This window comes from Ascaphus truei, chromosome 4, assembly GCF_040206685.1.
Source record: "Ascaphus truei isolate aAscTru1 chromosome 4, aAscTru1.hap1, whole genome shotgun sequence".
NCBI classification, from domain to species: domain Eukaryota; kingdom Metazoa; phylum Chordata; class Amphibia; order Anura; family Ascaphidae; genus Ascaphus; species Ascaphus truei.
Window position 1 is genome coordinate 226,224,675 of NC_134486.1, and position 21,062 is coordinate 226,245,736.

Sequence of the window (21,062 nt, forward strand, 5' to 3'; positions counted from 1 at the left end):
ACATCTCCTACAAACACTGCATTATACTATGCGATATCTCACCACAGGTGGTTACCGTTACGACTGCGGTCACATCATTAGTCCCAAATATGCTGGATTATACAGTTGGGGGGTATGGCATGCCCACTGTTGACTGTATTACTCCTTTCTTAGTAGAAACAAGGAAAATTCCTTAATACTAGGAATTGAGTAATGCAGTCAACAGTGGGTATGCCATATCCCCCAACTGTATTATCCATCTTATTTGGGCCTAATTAAGTGACCGCAGTCATGGGACTACCTGTGGTGGGATATCGCATAATATAATGCAGTGTTTGTAGGAGATGTGTGACAGAATGTACACGTCGTTGGAGGTCTAGCATAGTATCCCTTAGGTTACATTCCACGTGTTGAGTGACTGGACCTACTGTCATTTGGGATTCAGCCTAGCACACAATATTCCATGCGTGACATGATGTGTGAGAACCTACCTGGATTGGGGGGTTCAGCATTGCATTTTGTAATAGTTACCCTTCTATATGCTAACACGAACACTCCAAAGCGCAAAACTCCCCTCAGGCATACAAAAAAAGGAAAAACAACATAGTGCAAATGTGTATCAAACAACTTGATTAATATCACACTGATGAATGCCCACTCACGTGGTAAAGGATTAAATCACGTGTTTCCAGATTTCTGATCTGGAGCAGTTATAAGGCAGGAACTCTCCTAAATAAAAATAAAAGGCATATAGTGTAACACAGTTTAATTAAAAAAACACATACATGAGCAGTGAGCCCATTCAACTCACATGCTCCCACAAGAACAGAGGCAATTGGATCACTCTGGGTCCAGTAGATGTCTCAATCGTGCCTCTCTACAGTAGCTGGAAGCTGGAAGGTCCATGTGTTCCTCCTCTGGAGCGGATGACGGATGACGTCACAATCGATGGAATCCTCTGTCTTTGGCTGCTCCGGTCTCAAAGCAACATCGCCAGGTAGTAGGGCAGACAGGCAGCACAGTGCTCTTGAACATGAAAGGGACCACCCTACGCGTTTCAATCGGTACTCCAATCTACATCATCTCTAGCCTATAGGGAACCATGTTAATGGTTTTGAAGCAAAAGGTGGCACTGTGTGCTCATTTGCATGTAATTTCCCAGAATCCCTTGCTGCAGTGGAAGTGCTGTGTGCTGGGTGATAATGGTGAAAGGCGGGGTTGCAGACCTGTCTAAGACATGCAAGTGAGCATACAGTAATATTTCCATTTGCTATTTGCTTTGCTGTGGAGGGTTTTTGTCATTTTTTTTTTTTACCCACCATAACTTAACTATGTGTGTATATATATATATACCATCACGTCTTAAGTTATGGTGGGTGAAAAAGGCAACAAGAAACCTCCACAGTTAGCATATAGCAAATAGAAAGATCACTTGTGAGCACATTCACATGTCTTAGGCAGGTCTGGAACTCTGCCTTTCACCATTATCCCCAGCATACAGTGCTTCCACAGGCTGTGCTTAAAAGTTTTTTGAACAGCGATGAATCGGCTTAAATGGGCTCCATGTGTATAGATATTCCAGGCAAAATGTGACACGTGTGCTCATTTGCATGTCATCTCCCAGAATCCCTTGCTGCAGTGGGAGCACTGTTTGCTAGGTGATAATAGTTGAAAGGCAGGGGTGCAGACCTATTACTCTTCTAGCCAATATGTGATGTTGCAGATATAGAATTTTTCTATAGGCACCCAACTGATCTCGCACTTCTTTTCAGGTTGATGTACCACATCTTTGTCGCCTATCGCTCAACCGCTGTCCTATCCACCAACTCTTCAGTCTACTCACAGACCTTTAATCTTCTTGAACACTCTGTAGAACAGTAAAAAACCTTAATGAAATCCACATTTACTGCTCCTCCCCAATTTACTTACTTTTGCCACCCAATTAGGATATCTATTGGATTTATTTGACATAACCAACCCCATTAAATTAATGTTCTCCAGGATGTTATTGAATGTAAGGGTCAACCACTATTTCCTTTACTGAAGTCAAATACCAGGTTCATCCCTCCGTTCACATTTGTGAAGTGACTGGCCACCATCACTTTGGTGGAACAGCACTACTTAATAGTGACTGGTTTAATATGTTTATTAGCAAGTACCTCTCTCTTGGATATTTTTACATATTCTCTCCTGCGGTCCTTGTGGCCATTTTTACATTGGCATGGTTTCACCAGGATGCTTTTCTCTGTACAATAATTAATAAACTTGTATAGGCAATTCACGAGACGTTCAGAGGAGCCTAAAACTTCACTCAGGAGTGAGAATTAGGGCAATGCATGGGACTGTGTAAAATCCCTACACTTATAATACTCACAAAAGATCCCCAGTTCAGTGATTGTCTGCGGCACACTACTAGGCTCTTTTCAGTATTTATCGGTTGTATTCAATTTGTTATTCTGTGATAGCTTTTGGCAGACCATCGCGAGGGTTGTTCATGTATCAAATTGCGGTATACAGAGCTTTCGTAATGTCACTGCTCTCTTCTTGTGGTGGTGGTGGTGTGAGGGATTTTAATTAATTTAAAATGACAATTGTACGTAACAAGACCGGATTTGTGCTATGTAGACGTCGAAGTAGCACTTGTGATTTCAATGAACTAGTCCTATTAATGCGGTGGATAAAGTAATAAAGCCTGGTTGTGTGGAAAATAATACATTCTCACAAACTTGTAAAGCTCCTCCAACTCTTATCCCTCACTACCAAGCATTAAGAACATGGGTCACTTTGCCATAGTCCTGAATAACAATCTGCTTCCAGATTACCACAGCTTTCTCTTTGTCCAATGCTTAACACTTTGTATAAGGTCTGCCATGTTTACATTGTGCTTCTCCTTCCCACAGGCCTCTAGTGCATGAATAGGCCACATGAGAGACCCCACAAAGGGGAGAGGTTCAAGAGCATTACATCCATTTTTGAGGTCATGAGCTGTAATGTTTACCAAGAATCGACAAGATTTTAGATCTTCACCTTCTATGTTGAAACGCTTGATTCATACTTATTTCTCCCTTCACATTATGCTCATTTTGAGCAGGCGAAAAAGAGGACTAGTCCCAAAAATGCACTCTGGAATCTAGTACAGTACGTCAGGTGTTTTGGAAGAGATTTAATTGCACAGGAGTCACATACCCTCCAATCATCTTTACTTAAAAGCTAGGAATGAAATGGTCCTTTCAATAATCTTACGCTGAAGAATATTGCAACATTGTGCAAGTAATCCAAAGGGAAATCTGATTTAGGTCAAACAGGGTGAACAGCCATGAGAGAATTAACTTAATAGCTCATTTTAAATGTACATTCCTGTTAGTATGTATGAGAAGAGCACAGCTGCAATAGTAGAGATTTAACCTAATCTAGCTATAAATCAATATGCCGTTTAAAAACTTCTACTTTTATTCTTTGCATTGTACTCATAATGAAAATAATAGTTTCTAATCCTACACCATGATCTTCTGCACTTTAAAATAAGGCTTCGTTGTTTTATTGGACACTTATGAGTCATGGGGAGAATCCCACGTTCGGTTTACCCTCCTCACAGCAATATTGTCCCCAGAGATCCTGTGCCAGTCAGTGATTGCTTCATTAGATCAATATATTCCATCTGTCACTCGGACTGATGTTACAATGCACCTAAATCTTCACTGTGCTGTACCAAGTAGCCTGCACCATATGAAAACACTGTAAAAGAATGAAGATGATATATTATGAATGTGATTTCGCTCCTTACCCACAGGTATCTTTCTAAAGTGCTGTAGTCACTAGGAAAGTATATTTAACCCCAGCATGGCTAGATATTTGGGCGTATAAGCAATCAGCATGCTTTTGCTTTCTTCTATTTATCTTGGTCTTGCCATCCTATGTATCTGAACATATTAATATTTTCATGTGAGCATTCCTTAGGAAATATTAACCGTTGGCAAATTGTCTTGAAAGCAAGCGAGATTCTATTAGGTGATCTCAGTGAAACACATCCGTCGAATATCTAAAAACCTTTCAAGTAGCACCACACTGTGCAGGCATTGCCAATTATGCAGGCTTTGCCATCTTTTTTTACAACGGTATAACCATACTATAAATACCAATACCAAAAGGTGTGTATGTGTGTATACTGTATGTCCATCAAGTTCAACCTATGCTAAATGTAGACGAAAAATACTTTATCCTACTGTATATTTGTATTTATTTATTGATCTAGAGAAAGACAAACAAAACCCCCAGTGAAATATCATCTAATGATATCTCCTAAATGGGAAAAATATTCCATCCTGACTCCAAATATTGGCAATCAGATTACTCCCTGGATCAACATCCTTCCCATGTTAACTTATTTTGTATATTTCCTTTCTAAAAAGGTGTCCAACTTTTGTTTGAACATATCTATTGTATTTGCCATCACAGTCTCCATGGGTAATGTATTCCACATTTTAACTGCCCTTACTGTAAAGAACTTTTTCCTTTGTTGCTGGTGAAATCTCCTTTCCTCCAACCTTAAGGGATGACCCCGAGTCCTTTGTACTGCCCTTGGGATGAATAATTATTTTGAAAGCTCCTTGTATTGTCCCCGAATATATTTGTATATAGTTATCATATCCCCTCTTAGATGCCTCTTTTGTAGTGTAAACAAATCTGATTTAGCTAGGCTCTCCTCATAAATCAGATTATCCATCCCCTTTACTAATTTGGTGGCTCTTCTCTGCACTCTTTTGTTCCATAATGTCTTTTCTAAGGAGTGGTGCCCAAAATTGTTAACATATTCATGGTGTGGTCTTACTAATGCTTTATAATTATGCTCTCCAACAAGGATTCTCCTAATTTATCCCAATTTAATTGTAATTTGCCTGTTTATTCTTGTTTCCCAAATGCATAACCTTACATTTATCTGAATTAAACCTCATCTTTTATTTACCTGCCCAATTTTCCAGTCTATCCAAGTCCTTCTGGAGATAAATTACATTCTGCTCTGATTCTACTACCTTACACAATTTAGTATCATCAGCAAAGATGGAGACTTTGCTCTCTATGCCAACCTCAAGGTCATTAATAAACAAGTTAAAAAGCAGGGGCCCCAGTACTGATCCCTGAGGTACTCCACTCAACCTCAGAATGTTTTTTTTCTCAGACTCAAAGCACAAAAACTGCACCATTGAGGTCTCTAATTGGTATTGGGCTTTACATGTTCAGAGTTAACATCTGGAATTAGAGTGACCATATTGTGTATGTGAAATAATGTTCTAGTTCTTTAAGAATATGATCTTCCCTTCCAAAATGTGTCAACCAGGTTTTAACTTGGGAACCAATGCCCAGAAGCATATCATTATGTGAGAAATCTACCATCCCATCCCACTTTAAATTCACAGTGAGATTATTACAAGAAGGAAAAAAATCCATACTGAGGTCTGAATCTATGGTAAAACTTGTGGCCCCACCTCTGTCCATATAGTCTATCTGTATTTTCCATCCATAGTAGATAATTAATGAAACTGTGATGGCATACACAAAATAACATAAGTAGTTGCAGCTCAGAGGGACATGTCACCAGCTGCCACTGTCCATTCTCTTTGGACATGGCTTTCTTTGATGACATTCTACAATGTAAAATTATATTATGCTCACTTGTACTAATAGGGATATTAATATTGACAAGTTTATATACAACCGTCTCTGTACCATCCCAGTATAGAAGTGTTTAAATAGAGCACTCCTGAAAAGTGCAGTGTCCCAGGAAATTAGAGTAACCATATTTGTCCCAGAAAAAACCGGGACAAATGTCGCGAATAGTGAGCGCCAACTGCGCCTGTGCGATTGCCACTTGACGGCCTCGTATGCGCGATCAGCATTTGCCAGCCGCTTATGCGCATGCACGTCGTCACTTGCTCATGCGCAATAGGAGCTTCCCGATCACACACGCGCGGCCGGCAAGCGCCGATAAAAACCCGGGCAATGGCCAAAAAAGCAGAGACCCGGGACAAATGGCTAAAAACCGGGACTGTTCCGGCTAAACCGGGATGTCTGGCCACCCTACAGGAAATGTTTTCACTAAGTAATGTGCTTCAACACAAATGATAATACATAAGGGGTGCTAGGACCTACCAAAGACCTGGGCCATTTACCTTCCCAGGTCGTGGAAAACTGAATTCCAATTACAGTAGACATATTACACTGCACCTCTAAACACAACATGCCCCATAACACATTTCAAACCTTAAATATGTGAACAACCTGTATCGACACTTTAAGTGTGTGTGTGTGTGTGTGTGTGTGTGTGTGTGTGTGTGTGTGTGTGTGTGTGTGTGTGTGTGTGTGTGTGTGTGTGTGTGTGTGTGTGTGTGTGTGTGTGTGTGTGTGTGTGTGTGTGTGTGTGTGTGTGATACAATACAATTCAGAGAAATTTAGCTTCTCTGGGAATTTTCTTTGGTTCTGCCTTTTTCCTATCGTCTTTTTGAGGTTTCTGTTCTCCTGTATGATTTAGCCTAACCCCTTTTGCGCAGAGACACAACACACCAGGTTATACTCAGACTCTGTTATGAGGCTTCCAAAGTCCGAAGGATTCTATACTTTACATATGTGGCTTAACCACCAGAGCAGTTTTACTCTCTTAACATCTGTAACAATGTCTATATAGGCAGACTCATTTATTTATGGGCCCTATTCAATATTACCTAAAGCCCTTCAAGTCATTGGTAGTTTTTGGTCGATCGCCAGTGCCATCAGCTGCTTCAGGCAATATTGAATAAGGCCCTTAAACGTAGAGATGGGCACATTCTTCTGCTACTTTGAATTTGACGCGGATTGGTCCGTTCCTTTCAGCCGCGGAATTCCATGGATCAGTCTCAAAAAATACAATCAGTGTTTTTTTTTTTTCTATCACAGAAAATCCGACCTGTGGATTAATGATCCGAACCTAAAAATGTATAAATAGTAGTGCGGCCACAAACCGGAAGCCATTACATTGTAGGCACGGCAGTGTTTAGCTGCGGGTTGGTTAGGCTGTTACTGCTGTAGTTCTATAGCTCAAACATTTATACATTATTCACTTAATAAAACTTATAGCTGAACCATTAACCATGGACTGACTAGTAGTACCAGAGAGTGAGTGACCCACAATAGTGTGGTCTGGGCTCCTCTACATGTTTCTGTTTGTAGTATATTAACTTTTATAGAGCAGTTTATTAATATTAATCTTAAATAATCATAATATTCAAGAACATTTACTACTATCAATTATTTGTAAGAACAGGGATACACTTTTCCACATTGAGTTTCTCTCATTCTCTGTCTACTACTAGTGGGGCTGCTGTTGCTGTAGTAAAAAAAAAACCTATAACGCAAACATTTATACATTATCTACTAATAAAACTTGGAGCTGGACAATGAACCATGAACATGAACCATGAACCTGTGACTGACTCGTAGTACTAATAGTGAGTGACCCTTGTCAGTGTGGTGCGGACTCTGGGCTCCTGTACATGTTTGTTTCTGTTTCTAGCATATTAACTTGTATATTAATATTTTATATTCATAATATTAATAGGAATACTGTAAATTATTTTCAAGGAGAGCTACATTTATGCACATAGTTTAGTTTCTCTCATTCTCTCTCTGCAGTGCATGCAGTGTGCCAGTGCACAGCAGGACAACAACATCAGCAGTCACTGTCACATTATTGGGAAGGAGCGGCTCAGTGAGAAAAACACCGACTAGCACTGAGTTTGCGGGGGACCTGGTTCAATTCCCGGTGTTGTCTCCTTGTGACCTTGGGCAAGTGAATTTATCTCCCTCTGTCTTAGGCATCAAAAACATAGATTGTAAGCTATACGGGGCAGGGACCTGTGCCTGCAAAATGTTTTTGTAAAGTGCTATGTAAAACTAGCAGCGCTATACAAGAACATGCTATTATTATTATTATTATTATTATTATAGCACTATATATAACAAAAGTGACCAAGAAAAAAAGGAAAAAAAGCACAAGTGCGCACCAAGGTAAGAGTATGATGGTATAATATGACAACAATAATAAAAAACTTACATATAAGTAAAACTTAATTCATATCAAGGTCTGAGCGATATCCTCATCTCTTAGGCTTCACCTTAGATCATGCAAGGGTGCAAAGTCCAATTCTTATCGGGTAACAGTCCCGCGCGCTGGGGCTGTCTCTGTTGCAGTCACTGCAATAACACCTCCGCGTGTGTCAGCGTGGTGTGTAGCGCAAGTGCGCATGTGTGGAAATAAAGCCACCTATAACCGTCCGTCGATGCCAGTTCGTTTGAGGTATCGCAGACCGGAATGGATACACTTAGTGTATGCCAGCCACCAAGATTAAGGTAGGTTGGTTACACAATTCGCGACGTGTTTCGTTTAGCAAGTAAACTTCATCAGGCGATAACCTGGGCACCTATGAGGGGTCCTTTATATGCCATTCAAGCTACATCATTGGTTGTTCCTGTAATCTTGGTGGCTGGCATACACTAAGTGTATCCATTCCGGTTTTGATCCCTCAAACGCACTGGCATCGATGGACGGTTATAGGGGGCTTTATTTCCGCACTTGTGCTACACACCACGCCGACACACGCGGAGGTGTTATTGCAGTGACTGCAACGGAGACAGCCTCAGCGCGCGGGACTGCTACCCGATAACGATTGGACTTTGCCCCCTTGCCTGATCTAAGGTGAAGCCTAAGAGACGAGGATATCGCTCAGACCTGGATATGAATTAAGTTTTACTTATATGTAAGTTTTTTATTATTGTTGTCATATTATACCATCATACTCTTACCTTGGTGCGCACTTGTGCTTTTTTTCTTGGTTGCCTGGATCCGCCAACGGAGTCTTCCGCCAGGGTCCTTCCTGGAGTGGGGGGAGACACTCCAAATCACAGGAGCAGCAAGAGGAAGGAGAGAAATTACTTTTCTGCATTCATAGAAAGCAAGAGCGCGGACTGAACACTCTTTGACTGATATATAACGAAAGTGTCTCACTGTGTGTCTCCATCCACCCCAAAAGGTCAAATTTATTTAAAGTAAATTCCTACTTTTAGATACTATAAAATAAGACAAAATGGTGGAATTTTACACAACTTTTACAGTAGCCATGTAAAAAAAGGACGAATGAGCTAAGCTTAAAAAAAACAAAAAAAAAACAGTAGGGGTTATTCATTAAACTGTGATTGTGCCGATCGGGGGGGGGGGGGGGGGGGATTTTATCTCAGAAATTCACATTGATGTGACAATGTTTCTGTGTCATAGGGCCCCAATCAGCATTATCACGCAGGCAGAAAAGATAGCTGAGGCTCTGGCTATGCAAACGCTTGTTGAACACAGTGGCATCCAACAAAAGATTAGTCTGAGGGAATTAAACCCCTCACAAGTCTCGTCTCATCAGGTCTGCAAACTTGCTTTAAAAAATGATTACAAATGTGTCATTTATTAATTAAAAAATGTTCGTCACTCAGATGTACATGTTAAACATGTTACTTAAACATGTTACTGCCATTAGTACACTTTGGTCCCACAATGAATTGCCAATTTAGGGCAAATTGATTTAGTAAATGTGTAGTAATAGACCAAACAACGCATGTAAAAAGATGAACAAAAACCGCTTTAACACTAAGAGTGGAACAGAAAGGGGCACCTATTTTATTTTTTTAAATCACACAACCCTGTGAAATCATTTTTCTAGATACTTTTGAAAAGACCAACAGATGCTCAGTTAATTTGGCAATTGGGGAAAGTATAAACCAAGATTGTGTTCTCTGACATATGATTCAGCATTCTTTCTCTGCTACAAATTAGATTCATTGAGGGAACACAGCTGCGATGTAAAGACATCATATTAATTATCTCCTAAAAGCTCTTAATATAGACAATGGATATATCTGTCTTGTTTCCAATAACATTTTCCTTCTCTGTTTCCCAAGTTCAGCCTGTTGTTGGCCTTGAAATCTTTACAACCTGGAAATGTATGGATAGCCTCGGATGTAATTTAGTTACATGCATATGGATCATTTTAAAAATAACTAACTCGGCCATTCTACCCCTTCTTTTTCACTTCATGTATACGGCAGTAGTAAAAAGGAAGAATAGTTTTTAGCTGTCCAGATGACACAATAGCTAGGGTGATTGATTGATTAATTGCAATGCGATTCAGCCTTTCAGTGTTCTAAATCAGGGGTGCGCAAACTTTCGGAGGTGCCCATGTTGTGCCCCTTACCTGTGTCAGCGTCAAATGACTCCACGGGTCATGTGATGTGAACCGTGTTGCCATGGCAACCGGTGTCATTTGACGCCGTGTTGCCATGGCGACGTGTCGTCCGAAGCCGGCTGTGTCACGGTAAGTGATTTACAGAGGCCTTGCGCGGTCCCCCAGCATTTAATTTAAATGCCTTGGGGAAGAGCGCGGGGCCTCTGTAACCGTGGCACCCCCCAGTTTGCGAACCCCTGTTCTAAATAACATCACAAATCAAAGCTGGTTTCTCAAGAGTGTGGAAAAGATAAAGCAGATTTCAACCAAATGCCTTAAGGCATTTGATTGCGCCTGCGCGGTCTGCGGCAGCATGGACTCAGCCTTAAATTGATAAAGCAGATATGGACATGTTTTGTTCATGAAAGTTTTTTTCTCTATACATTTTGTAATATTGTTTGCCCAAGCAATTATAGATTACTAGTGCAATTATTTTTCCATATCAGTTTGACCTCATTACCAACTGTAACACATGCACAATATCTCATTTATAAAGACTGCCTATGACAGGTATGTCGAGATACGAGCAATGCATTACAAAATATAGGCTCAGGATATTTTAAAAAAATTATCAAGAGATTTTGAGCTATTAAGAAGATAGACAGAGGAGCTTTGATTGAATCAATGAATAGACAGTTGATTCAATGCTGGTGCAGTACTTAGGAGTGTTCCTCTCAGGCACCTGAAAAGAGTAATAGGTTTATTTCACTTACAGTGATAGCCTTTTAACCTCACCTTTACAAGCTGAAAATCTAAACATTGACTACGGTAATAGAGTATTCACTGCACAATATTGAGGATGGAAATCACATTTTTGAACTTTTATAGTACAGGCAGTCCTCGGTTATCCGCCACAATGCGTTACTCAAAATGGCTTTGGATAGCGAAACGTCTTAAAGCGAAACACGTTTTCCCATAGGAACACTGTTTAAATGAAAGGTTCCGTTCCTGAAGGCATTTTTAACACTAAAATACACCAAATATTTTATGCAGGCAATAAGATACGCAGCACACACATAAATTATAGAGTGTATATACTGTATTATATATATAATATAACATCAAATATAATATATTATATAGTATAACATAATATTATATTATATAATTGTAACAGCTATTCCCCCACCCAACCGCATATAGAGTGTATGTGAGGGGGAACCTATGTGTTACCAGGTGTGGTGCGTATACCTGCAGGTTCACAAGAAGCCTGAGCCTCCGCCGGCTGGGAACCTGGGGTGCTCTCTGGAACGTTTCTTAATCAGCGCCTCCACCTGTGCAGGATTCCAGGAATATAGAATGTCCCCTACCCAGGACCCGCATATAGTAACCACATACACTGGAGTATAGGTATAACCAGTGGTTGACAAATCACCAAAAAATCTACTCGCCACACAAAAAAATCTACTCGCCACCTAGTACCAAACGTGTGCTGCTTGGGCCAATATTTACTCGCCCGGGGGTTAAATCCACTCGCCCGGGGCGAGCAAATGTATAGGTTTGTCGAACACTGGGTATAACCATTTACTATATGCAGCATCAACATAACACAACACATTAACCATATGTCAGCAACTCAATAACTGTACCAAAGTCTCAAGTCTCAGTGGAGCTTATACCCCGTGCCTACCACCGTGTACCCCCACACCGTGTCCACAGTATAACCCCCTTGTCCCGTGGTCAGCGCTGCCACTATGTGTGAGTACTTTGTTGGTGCACTTATAACGATACCTGCCTGGTGCGGCAGCACCTGGCGTAAAAGATCTTCTCAAAGGATCAGACGAGGTTCTGCGCGACATCCAGGATCCACCCGCGTAGTGATCCGTCAGGGGCGATCCCACCCTGAAGATAGTCCAGCTCTCTTTAGTGGCGTAGGCTTGAGCCCAAGCCTCTTGGCGGGAAGCGCAGCGTCTGCTGTGTCCCTAACTAGCAAGCAGCTAATGGGGCAGGTTCCCTAACCTAGGGCCTGTCCCTACAGCACCACAAGCTATAATGTGGCTCAGGACCTATCTGGGGCCTAGGGGGAATTTGCTGGCCTAATGCAGCGGGTCACAGACCCCTGCACTCACCTCCTTCCCCTAGCTCTTCCAGGTCTGCACTGCCTCGCTTCTCCAGCGTGCGAAAAGTATCAATTCCCTGCAAGCAGGGAGCTCCTATAGCCCTATTGGCTCCCTGGCGTCACATGGGGTGCTGCTGAGAATCATGGGACTTGTAGTCCCTTCCAAGAGCCTTCCCTGGTAGGCTAGCGTTCGCGCGCTTATACTGCGCATGCGCAACTCTTTGGGGCCGCCGGCACTCACTGCGCATGCACAAACTTGCGCAACATGGCGGCGCCCTGCACGGGAGACGCTGGGGAGCACCGGAGCGCTCCCTGCTTGGCCCCCACCCTCTGGAATGGCCGTCGGGTCTGCCGCTTGCCTCCGGCAGCACCCACCATCGATCCCGGCCACGGAGGTAATGGGGGTCGCAGGGCAACGAGGGGTGACCTGGCTACATCATATATATTATATACACATAAACAACTTTGCAAAGCGTTGTAAGAGCGTTGGATAAGCCGTTTTGGCGTTGTAAAATGAACATAGGTATGCATTGCATAGCATTGGATAAGCCATTTGTTGTAAAGCGAATTGTTGTAAAACGAGGACTGCCTGTACTGAACACCCAAGTCATTCTAGGATGTTATATGCAGCTCTCAGCACTCACCATTTTCATTTCTGCTGGTCACTATGTTACATAGTTTAGGGGAACTTAAAAGATGTTCCTAGAATATGGGGAACGTAATACCAGCGACTTTACCTTTTTTTAAATCTATCTGTTTAAAAGATTTAAACTGAACACCTGTTTGGAATATTTGGATTATAGTTATTTGTTTATTTGTAAAGTGCCAACATATTCCGCAGCGCAGTGTGGGTACAGAGTGACATCAATTAAACAAAACTGAATGACAAACAAGAGCAAGCAGATACTGAATGTAATGAGGGCCCTGCTCCTGAGAGCTTACTATCTAGAGGGAATAAGGCTAAGGCCCCGGTCACGCCGCTGTAACGCGCGCCCGCGGTATTGGCGGTGCGTTCAGCCGATTCCCCGGTCTGCAGCTCACTGCAGGAGGAGAGACCGGGGGGGCGTGGCGGGGGAGTGACGGGGGCGTGGCCATGACGTCACCCGGCAGGTTCGCCCTCATTGGCTGAACCGCCGGGGGGCGTGCCTAATCGCTCGACGCGAGTCCTGCTCTCAATTCTATTGAGAGCAGGAGCAGCTCTCGCCCGAGCGCTGCGGCCCCCCCTCGCAGCGGGCCCGGCGCCATTGAGGGGAGGGCTCTCGTCCATGCAGCGTCCGCCAGAGCGGATGCTGTAGTAGGCAGCGGGGACAAGGCCTAAGGAGCAATGTTGGAACAAAAGGTAAAGTGGCTGCTCATTGTGGGGCGGAGTATGCCTCAAGATTGAGTATGGGCCAGCCGCATTGCTTGATTTATTAAGGTTTGGGGGTGTCAATGTTAGGGGGTGTTAAATAGCAGTCATAAGTGTATTTTTTTTTTTCATCCTTACCTTTATGGTGCTTATTCTATATCAGCCAAAAAGGCAGATCGGGCTGCTGTCTGATTAAATTCTCTGTTAAAGTCAATGGGGGATTTTGGCCTGATCGGACATTTAGCCCATAAGGGGACAAGTTGTGAAATTCTTTCATTTTACTGTAGTTAAGGTTTTTCTTGCTGCTGAATAGTTGATACAATTAATTTAAATAAAATTATGATGTCTTCACATTTTACAGGGGTTATTTATTAATCTGCGATGGTGCTGATCCTGACACTATCTCAAGGAAACTCCAATTGAAGACAATAGCAGTTTCCATGCATCTCAAAGCCAAGCCCCAAGTCTGTGATTGCCTCTTGGCTATACCCTCGTGGCTGGTACTCTGCTGCCTCAAACTCAATATGTCTCAAACTGAGCGTCTCATATTTCCGCCTAAAACTGGGCCAATGTACTTTTTCCATTACAGTAAATGGAAATAGCATCTATCATGTTGCTAAAGCATGCTGCCTAAGGCCATGCATATAGTGACGGCGACGCGACGTCGCCCAAAAACAAATGCATTGCCGCCGCCGCGAGCGCTTATAGTAAGCGCGACAACGACAATGCGATGGAGCAACGTTGCGCATTTTGGAAGCTGGCAATATTTGATTTTTCAAGGGCTATCGCCTCATGTGACAGCCCCATAACCAATCAAATGCGAGTAAGCCCGCAACGGCACCGCAAAGCGAAATATAACTTTCGCTAGCGGCAACGGGTGACGTCACCCGTACCATTGCGTCGCACATCGCGGGCTCTATACGCGCAGCCTAAGTTTAACGTTTGACTCCCTTTACTTTTTTTTTTAGCATGTTCTTGTATAGCGCTGCTAGTTTTACGTAGCGCTTTACGGAGACATTTTGCAGGCACAGGTCCCTGCGCTGTGGAGCTTACAATCTATTTTTTGGTGCCTTTACTTTTTCTTTCACATTTATGCTCTGGCTAAAACTTGTCGCTTCTTCCTCTGTAACATTACCAAGGTATTCCCTTTACTCTACTGCTAAAACTCTTAATACATGTGTAACACGTGTCCCCCCTGCCCCCAACCTCACTTAGGGACCAGTGTGTGGAAGTGGGCGCATTAAATTGCTGTTGTGGTGCTTCACCTGTTGGTTCGCAGGAGGTCTGAGTGGTCTGCTTGATGTTATGAGACATGACAGGACTGGCTCACACAGGATTCTGGGTTCTTCATATGGTTATCAGCGCCTCCAGCAGTGATGGATCCCACAAAGTGTAGGCGTCAGACCCCATCACTACACACATACTTCCCTCCAGCCCAGGAACTGACACCATAGGCAGAGGTATCTTTACAGGGTCTTTATTCATGGCATCATACAGCATGTTTAGCAGCATAGTCTTCTCCACACGTCCCAGGACTTCTAGACGGTGCTTTCTCTCTCCACTGCTCTGCTCCAGTTGGTCTTAGGCTAGCCAGCCCAAGTGAGCAAGCTTACCCCGCCATGGGGAAGACACAGCTTCCACCATCATCTCACCCTCATTCACTCTAGCCAGGGATCAGGGAGGGACACACTCACCCTCATTACTCCAGGAGGAACAGGGGGTGACACAACCTCACCCTCTCAAGGCTGAGGGGAAGTCTCTTCTCTCCCTCCTCACTCCATGAGGAGCTCAGAGGATCTGCCCACTAACTTTAGACTACTCCCCTCAGAAACATCTGGAAGGGGCGGGCTCATGGACTGTACCCATTTACAAGGGGCTGTACACAGACCATGAGACACCACGTACCTTCCTTCACTTTCTAGGGAAGCAGAAAGGGGGGATCAAGGGCCCAAAGATTAACCTGCTAATGCCTGGATCTTAACAGGACTTACATAGCAGATACACTATGTGGGGAGAAACAGGTACAGCTGGACATACCCTGTTACATATGGCTTTATCCTCTCCAGCCTGGATTATTTTAACCTATTACTAATCATCCTCCCTGGCTTGCACCTTTCTCCTTTGCAGTCTATCACAAAATTCTGCAGCTAGAACTATTTTACTTTCCTTACTCATCTCCTTAAATCCCTCCACTGGCTTACTATCAAGTTCCGGAACACATACAAAGTTTTCCTTTTTACGTTCAAGGCTCTGCATTCATCTGCTCCTTCCTGCATATCAGCTTTGATTTCTCGCTATGCCCCTGTTTGTCCCCTACCCTCTGCTTAGAATGGTCTCCTTTCCACCCCTCTACTGCCTTCTCTCGCCTTAAGCTATCTTCCCTCACGGCCCCTTACCTGTAATACTCCCTCACATTCAGTATTTGCCTCACCACCTTTAACTCCTAAAAAACCCTTTCTGAATGAAGCCTTTCAATGGCCTAGACTCTTGGCTATTGCCACACATCCACAGTCAAACTTAGGAACAAGCATTGCCTTACTCCTACTTACACTTACTCCTTCACCTGCTGTCTCTGAAGTCTCCTAACATCACTTAGAGCAGCGATGCGCAAACTGGGGGGCGGGAGAATTTCATGGGGGGGCGCGGCAGTTACAGAGGCCCCGCGCTCTTCCCCACGGCATTTAAAGGAAATAATATATGTTATAGGCATATGTAACAGTTACAGACCAGATTAAAATGAGACAGCTTTAGTTTTGAAAGAACTTAGACTGGTGGTGGCTTTGAGAGTATCAGGTAGATTATTCCGGTTGTGGGGTGCACCGTAAGAGACGGAGGAGCTACTGGATTCATTGTTGAACTGTGGGACCGTGAACAGTCTTTTGGAGTCAGATCTCAGGTGATAAGTGCTGCATGTGGTAGGGGTGACGAGCTTATTTCAATTGGCGGGTAGCTTGCTCAAAAAGGTATTTGAAGGCAAGACAGGAAAAATGAACTTTGCACCTCGACTCAAGTGATGGCCAATCTAGTTCTTTGAGCATTTTGCAGTGATGTGTGTTGCAGTTACATTGGAGGGCAAAGCGGCATATTGAGTTATAGAGGGTGTCTAGTTTGCTACGGTGAGTTTGGGGTGCTGTAACATATGCTATGTCCCCAAAGTCTATAATTGACATTCACATCTGCTGTGCGATGCGCTTCCTGACAAGCAGACGTAAGGAGGATTTGTTCCTAGATTTTGGATGTCAGGTTATCAATGTGCAACTAAAATGTTAAATGGGAGTCAAACCATATGCCCAAATACATAAAAATAGTGACAGGGGCTAGGATGGTATTAGAGTTGGTTCTGATTTGTAGCTCTATCCTTGGTAGCTTAAGGCTGCGATTATACAGAAAAGCGCCCGTAGCGACACCGTGCGGCGCAAAAACAAGTTTGTTAGCTTCGTGGAAATTGCATATACCAAATGCAACTGTCTCCCCGCTTGCTACTGCAATGCGGGCGACAGTTGCAGCGTTTTCAACATTTATTCTCAGGTTGTAACTGCTGCGTCACGTGACGCGGCCATCCAATCAAAAAACAGATTTCAGCCAGCAGCTGCGCGCGCAGTAGCATGTGCTTGTGCACATGTAGCTCTGCAATATTGCTATTGTGACGTCACAGATGCGTGCTCCCTGCAGTTTGGCTTAATAATCGCAGCCTTAGAAATTGAACATTGGGCCCAAATACCATTGTATTTCCAGAACCATCAGTACCACTAGCTGCTGAAGTAATTCAAGAAGAGCTAGCTGATCCCACTGCCTTTCTGGGTGAAAAAAATCAGAACAGTAGCATGGAGAGCCACCCACCATCCTAAGTATTTAAAGGCCTATGTTTATTTAAAGGCCTATGTTATCTGGGACGGGGTTTTTTATACTTTGGAGTGTCATTGCTGCATTCTCTGTTTACAGTCAGCAGATGGCGCTAATATGCATTTGTAATGTATCACTTTTCTGCTTAGAATTGTTGGCTGCTAAATTGTTGTTGAGTAGAGTCTTTCGTTTTTTAATGCTGTTGTACTGTCTATGTTCTTTTAGTACAAAAAAAATCAGTTGCTGCTACAATCTGGTGCATGCCAATTATCTTCATCAAGTAATAATTCCAATACATAAACCTTCCCTTCCTCGTCAGTAGCAATTATTATAAGGGCACTCGTGCAAACTTGATGATCTGGTGCATTAAACACTGGCACAAGTCCACGTAACACAACGGTGTTGCAAAGTAAAGCACCAACAATTAAGGGACGTTATGCCTTCACAACTCCTCACTTCCCAAGGAGACAATTATGATATGACACCGTACTGTATATAATGTATAACCAACTTATGAAATACTCTCATCAAAGATAGCAATAAAGATATTCTACCATCAAAATGATAAATGCTTAACCTTTTGTAAATGAAGCCTGAAGCTCTCCACTCAGTAGAATATTTTTAACACAACAATGCAATGTACTGTTTGTATACATCAAAATGTCATACACTGTCCTACAAAGAAGAATCGCCACAAAACTCGCCAAAACCTGGTTTGCTTGTAAAGTAAAATAACAATTGATTCCCTTTTCATTAAGAGCAAGACACTCAAATGCAGCAAGTATAGAATGTTATTTTGTCGTCAGCTTTATTTTAGTCTTTTGTGGACGCTAATAACATCCAAAAACAATGCTCAAATAATGCTGTAAAAGGCATTAAACAACTATTCTCAAAATAGTGTAAAATAATGCTTGATGACAATTGTAGTTATGATTTGAAAAGTAATTTATGTTCGTATTTACTTTTTAGCATTTTGTTTTTCAGGAGGGTCAAGTAAAGTGGCAGTTATTTAATACACTTTGGTATTTTGAAACATAAGAAAATAAAAGTGTTTCCATAAAAACACTGGCATTAATGTCCTAACCACATGATTATAGTCCTCCGAATTCTGTGTTTTCTCTTAAAAAAGGCTGTTTTAACATTTATTTCTTTGTTACATTACTGAATAAATACGGCCACGAAGTAATTTTTGGATTGCTGCTGTGTATTTAAATACCAAGAAATGCTTGATAATAACACGGGGAAATAATGCTTTTAGAATTAAAACAGCGTGTTGTTCCAGTCAATAAGTAAAAGTACAAATGCAAGAAAGCATTTTGACCAGAGGTTAGGTTGACTCCTTGGATCATGACTGTGGTTAACTTTGTCTCTAGTTTTCGGGTTTTAAGCATCATTATAGGCTAAAGCTGGTAAATTCCGGGCATTAATGAAATCCCTGCTCTCTGATTGGTTAAAATTCCGGGCATTATCCAATCAGTAATGGCTTGCAATTTTTGGCAGCTTGCCAAGTTTTTCGGCCAATCAGCTTTCAGTTCTCATTCAGAAAGAGTGAAATTTGCTCTTAGACAGGGGGGGTGATTGGACAGAAGGCACTGACACCTCCCACTCCTTGCCTACAGAGAGCTCTGCACAGGAGAGTGAGGGGAAATCAGAAAATGTAGCCCCAGACAACTTTTTAAAAATGTTTGCTGTGACGGAGATTCGGCAAAACCAGACTGGACCTCCAGCATTTGTAGTTGTGTGATTGCTTTACCCTACTCAATAGACACCACTTCCTTTTAGATCAGGCCATGCTCTATTGGAGCTGTTACAAGGTTCATCACCTTGAAAACAAATATTTGTGCCATGATGTAAGGACACTTTAATGGGTAATTAGGGTATCCTATCTTTGTGTGATATTTACAGCTTCCAGATAGTGATGCTCAGTAAGATGTAACATGTGAGGAAAAGCCAGACACATTCATTGCTGTAGGTCTCCAGTAATCCCAGTCTTGCTTTTTAATTCCCTTTATTCACCCGTGTAATATTCAAGTCGATATTACTTCATATAACTCACATACTCGGCAATTTAAGATTTGAAATTGTGTATTCTGGACTGATAGTTTAAAATCCTATTCCTGAAATGGAAAAATCTGATAGACACAACCAAAGTTAACTACAGTAGCATGTGTATTTACTTTATTTAGTTGGTCTAAATGTGGACATAAGGCCTTAGATTTGGTAGGCGCGCCCGCTACGGAGCACATGGCATCGCGCTCGCCTGTAGGTTGAGCGACCCATGGCCTTTGGGATTTGTATGACACGTGCGATGGGGAGGCGTGATAGAGGCATGGCCGTGACGTCATGAGGCTGGTTCACCGTCATTGGCAGAACTGCCCACGTTACCCGGTCGTCGCGCACCAAAAAACAAAAATTTTGGTCTCAAGAAAAATCTACTGCGCTATCGCGCTTCATAGTTCGCGCGACCGCATGCACAATGGCCTGCCTCATTGAGGTGCGACCTTTTGTTCACGTCATGCGTGCGGTCACCCACAGGATGGAGGCGGCCTAAGAATTTCATTTAACATGTACCAATTTATGTTACTCTCATAATGAAAGCCGCTGACCAGTTTAGAAATGGTGTGCCCTTTGCTGCTTTAGCGTTCTTTATTTACTCAAGTTGAATATCTCTCAAAGCTTAAATCGTATTTGCATCTCTCTCTTTAGATTTGCATATGATACATACCTCATACATGGTCATTCCATTGAAAGGAATGGGTTTACCATGTCTGGTAGTAAAAGCTTGGAGACTATTGTGAATAAGCATGGTGTCCCCGGAGATTAAATTAACGAGGTTCAGCTACGGAGACCCCCTGCTCCAATCCTGGGGAAAAGTTTTTTAAAGAGCTTGGATTGCCACTTTAAAGCAGCATTGCAAGCTGCCGTTTATTTTATTTATTTATTTTTCCCCCTTATCATTGTGTATTGATACACATATATAAGTAATTAGCTAAGTTGCTGATCGATCCATTTTCCTTTGATCTACGAAGATTCGGGTCAGGGGTTCACTAAATGACTGTCAGTGCAGCAGAAGAGAACCAACGATGCAAAATTGTGTGGGGAAGATCATGTGACCTGGCAGTCACTAGATACAGTTGGTGCACTGAGAGCAGTGCTCAAAAATGGGTGTGCCAGAGCCTGTTTCAGAAGAAGGGAATGTGGCTTTGTAAATGTTTGCTATAGAAGCAAAAATGCTTGTTGCATAATAATACATTAAAAATAACATTCAGAGTTGTTGTTTTTTTTAAATTATAGTACAGAACTGGTTTATTAAAAAAAATACACATGTAGGGTATTACTTGGTCTGCAGCTTTAAGACAAGGAAGTTCTAGCTAAATGGCAAATTTTGCCAGAGACTTTATATTCAAATAAGAGAAGAGAGAACACACCTGAGCTAGCTTACACATGCTTAATATATTAAAAGGATTTATATTAGCATATTTCCCAGGTATCTCAGGTGTTTGAAGTTACATCATTAAATGGATATCCCACTAAATAT

The 21,062-nt window shown here is 42.4% G+C and overlaps 1 protein-coding gene across 5 annotated transcripts in view; it reads left to right on the plus strand.

Moving 5' to 3' along the window:
* The window catches only part of SCAF8 (SR-related CTD associated factor 8), a 256,444-nt gene that overhangs the window by 135,475 nt on the left and 99,907 nt on the right, over positions 1-21,062 (plus strand). The window contains exon 22 of one of the 5 annotated variants that reach the window (XM_075596940.1): positions 7,642-7,767. The exons of the other annotated variants lie outside the window; for them this stretch is intronic. The gene's annotated coding sequence lies outside the window, so the exon portion shown is untranslated. Of the gene's footprint in view, positions 1-7,641; positions 7,768-21,062 lie in introns of those variants that run through there. 5 annotated transcript variants of the gene reach the window in all.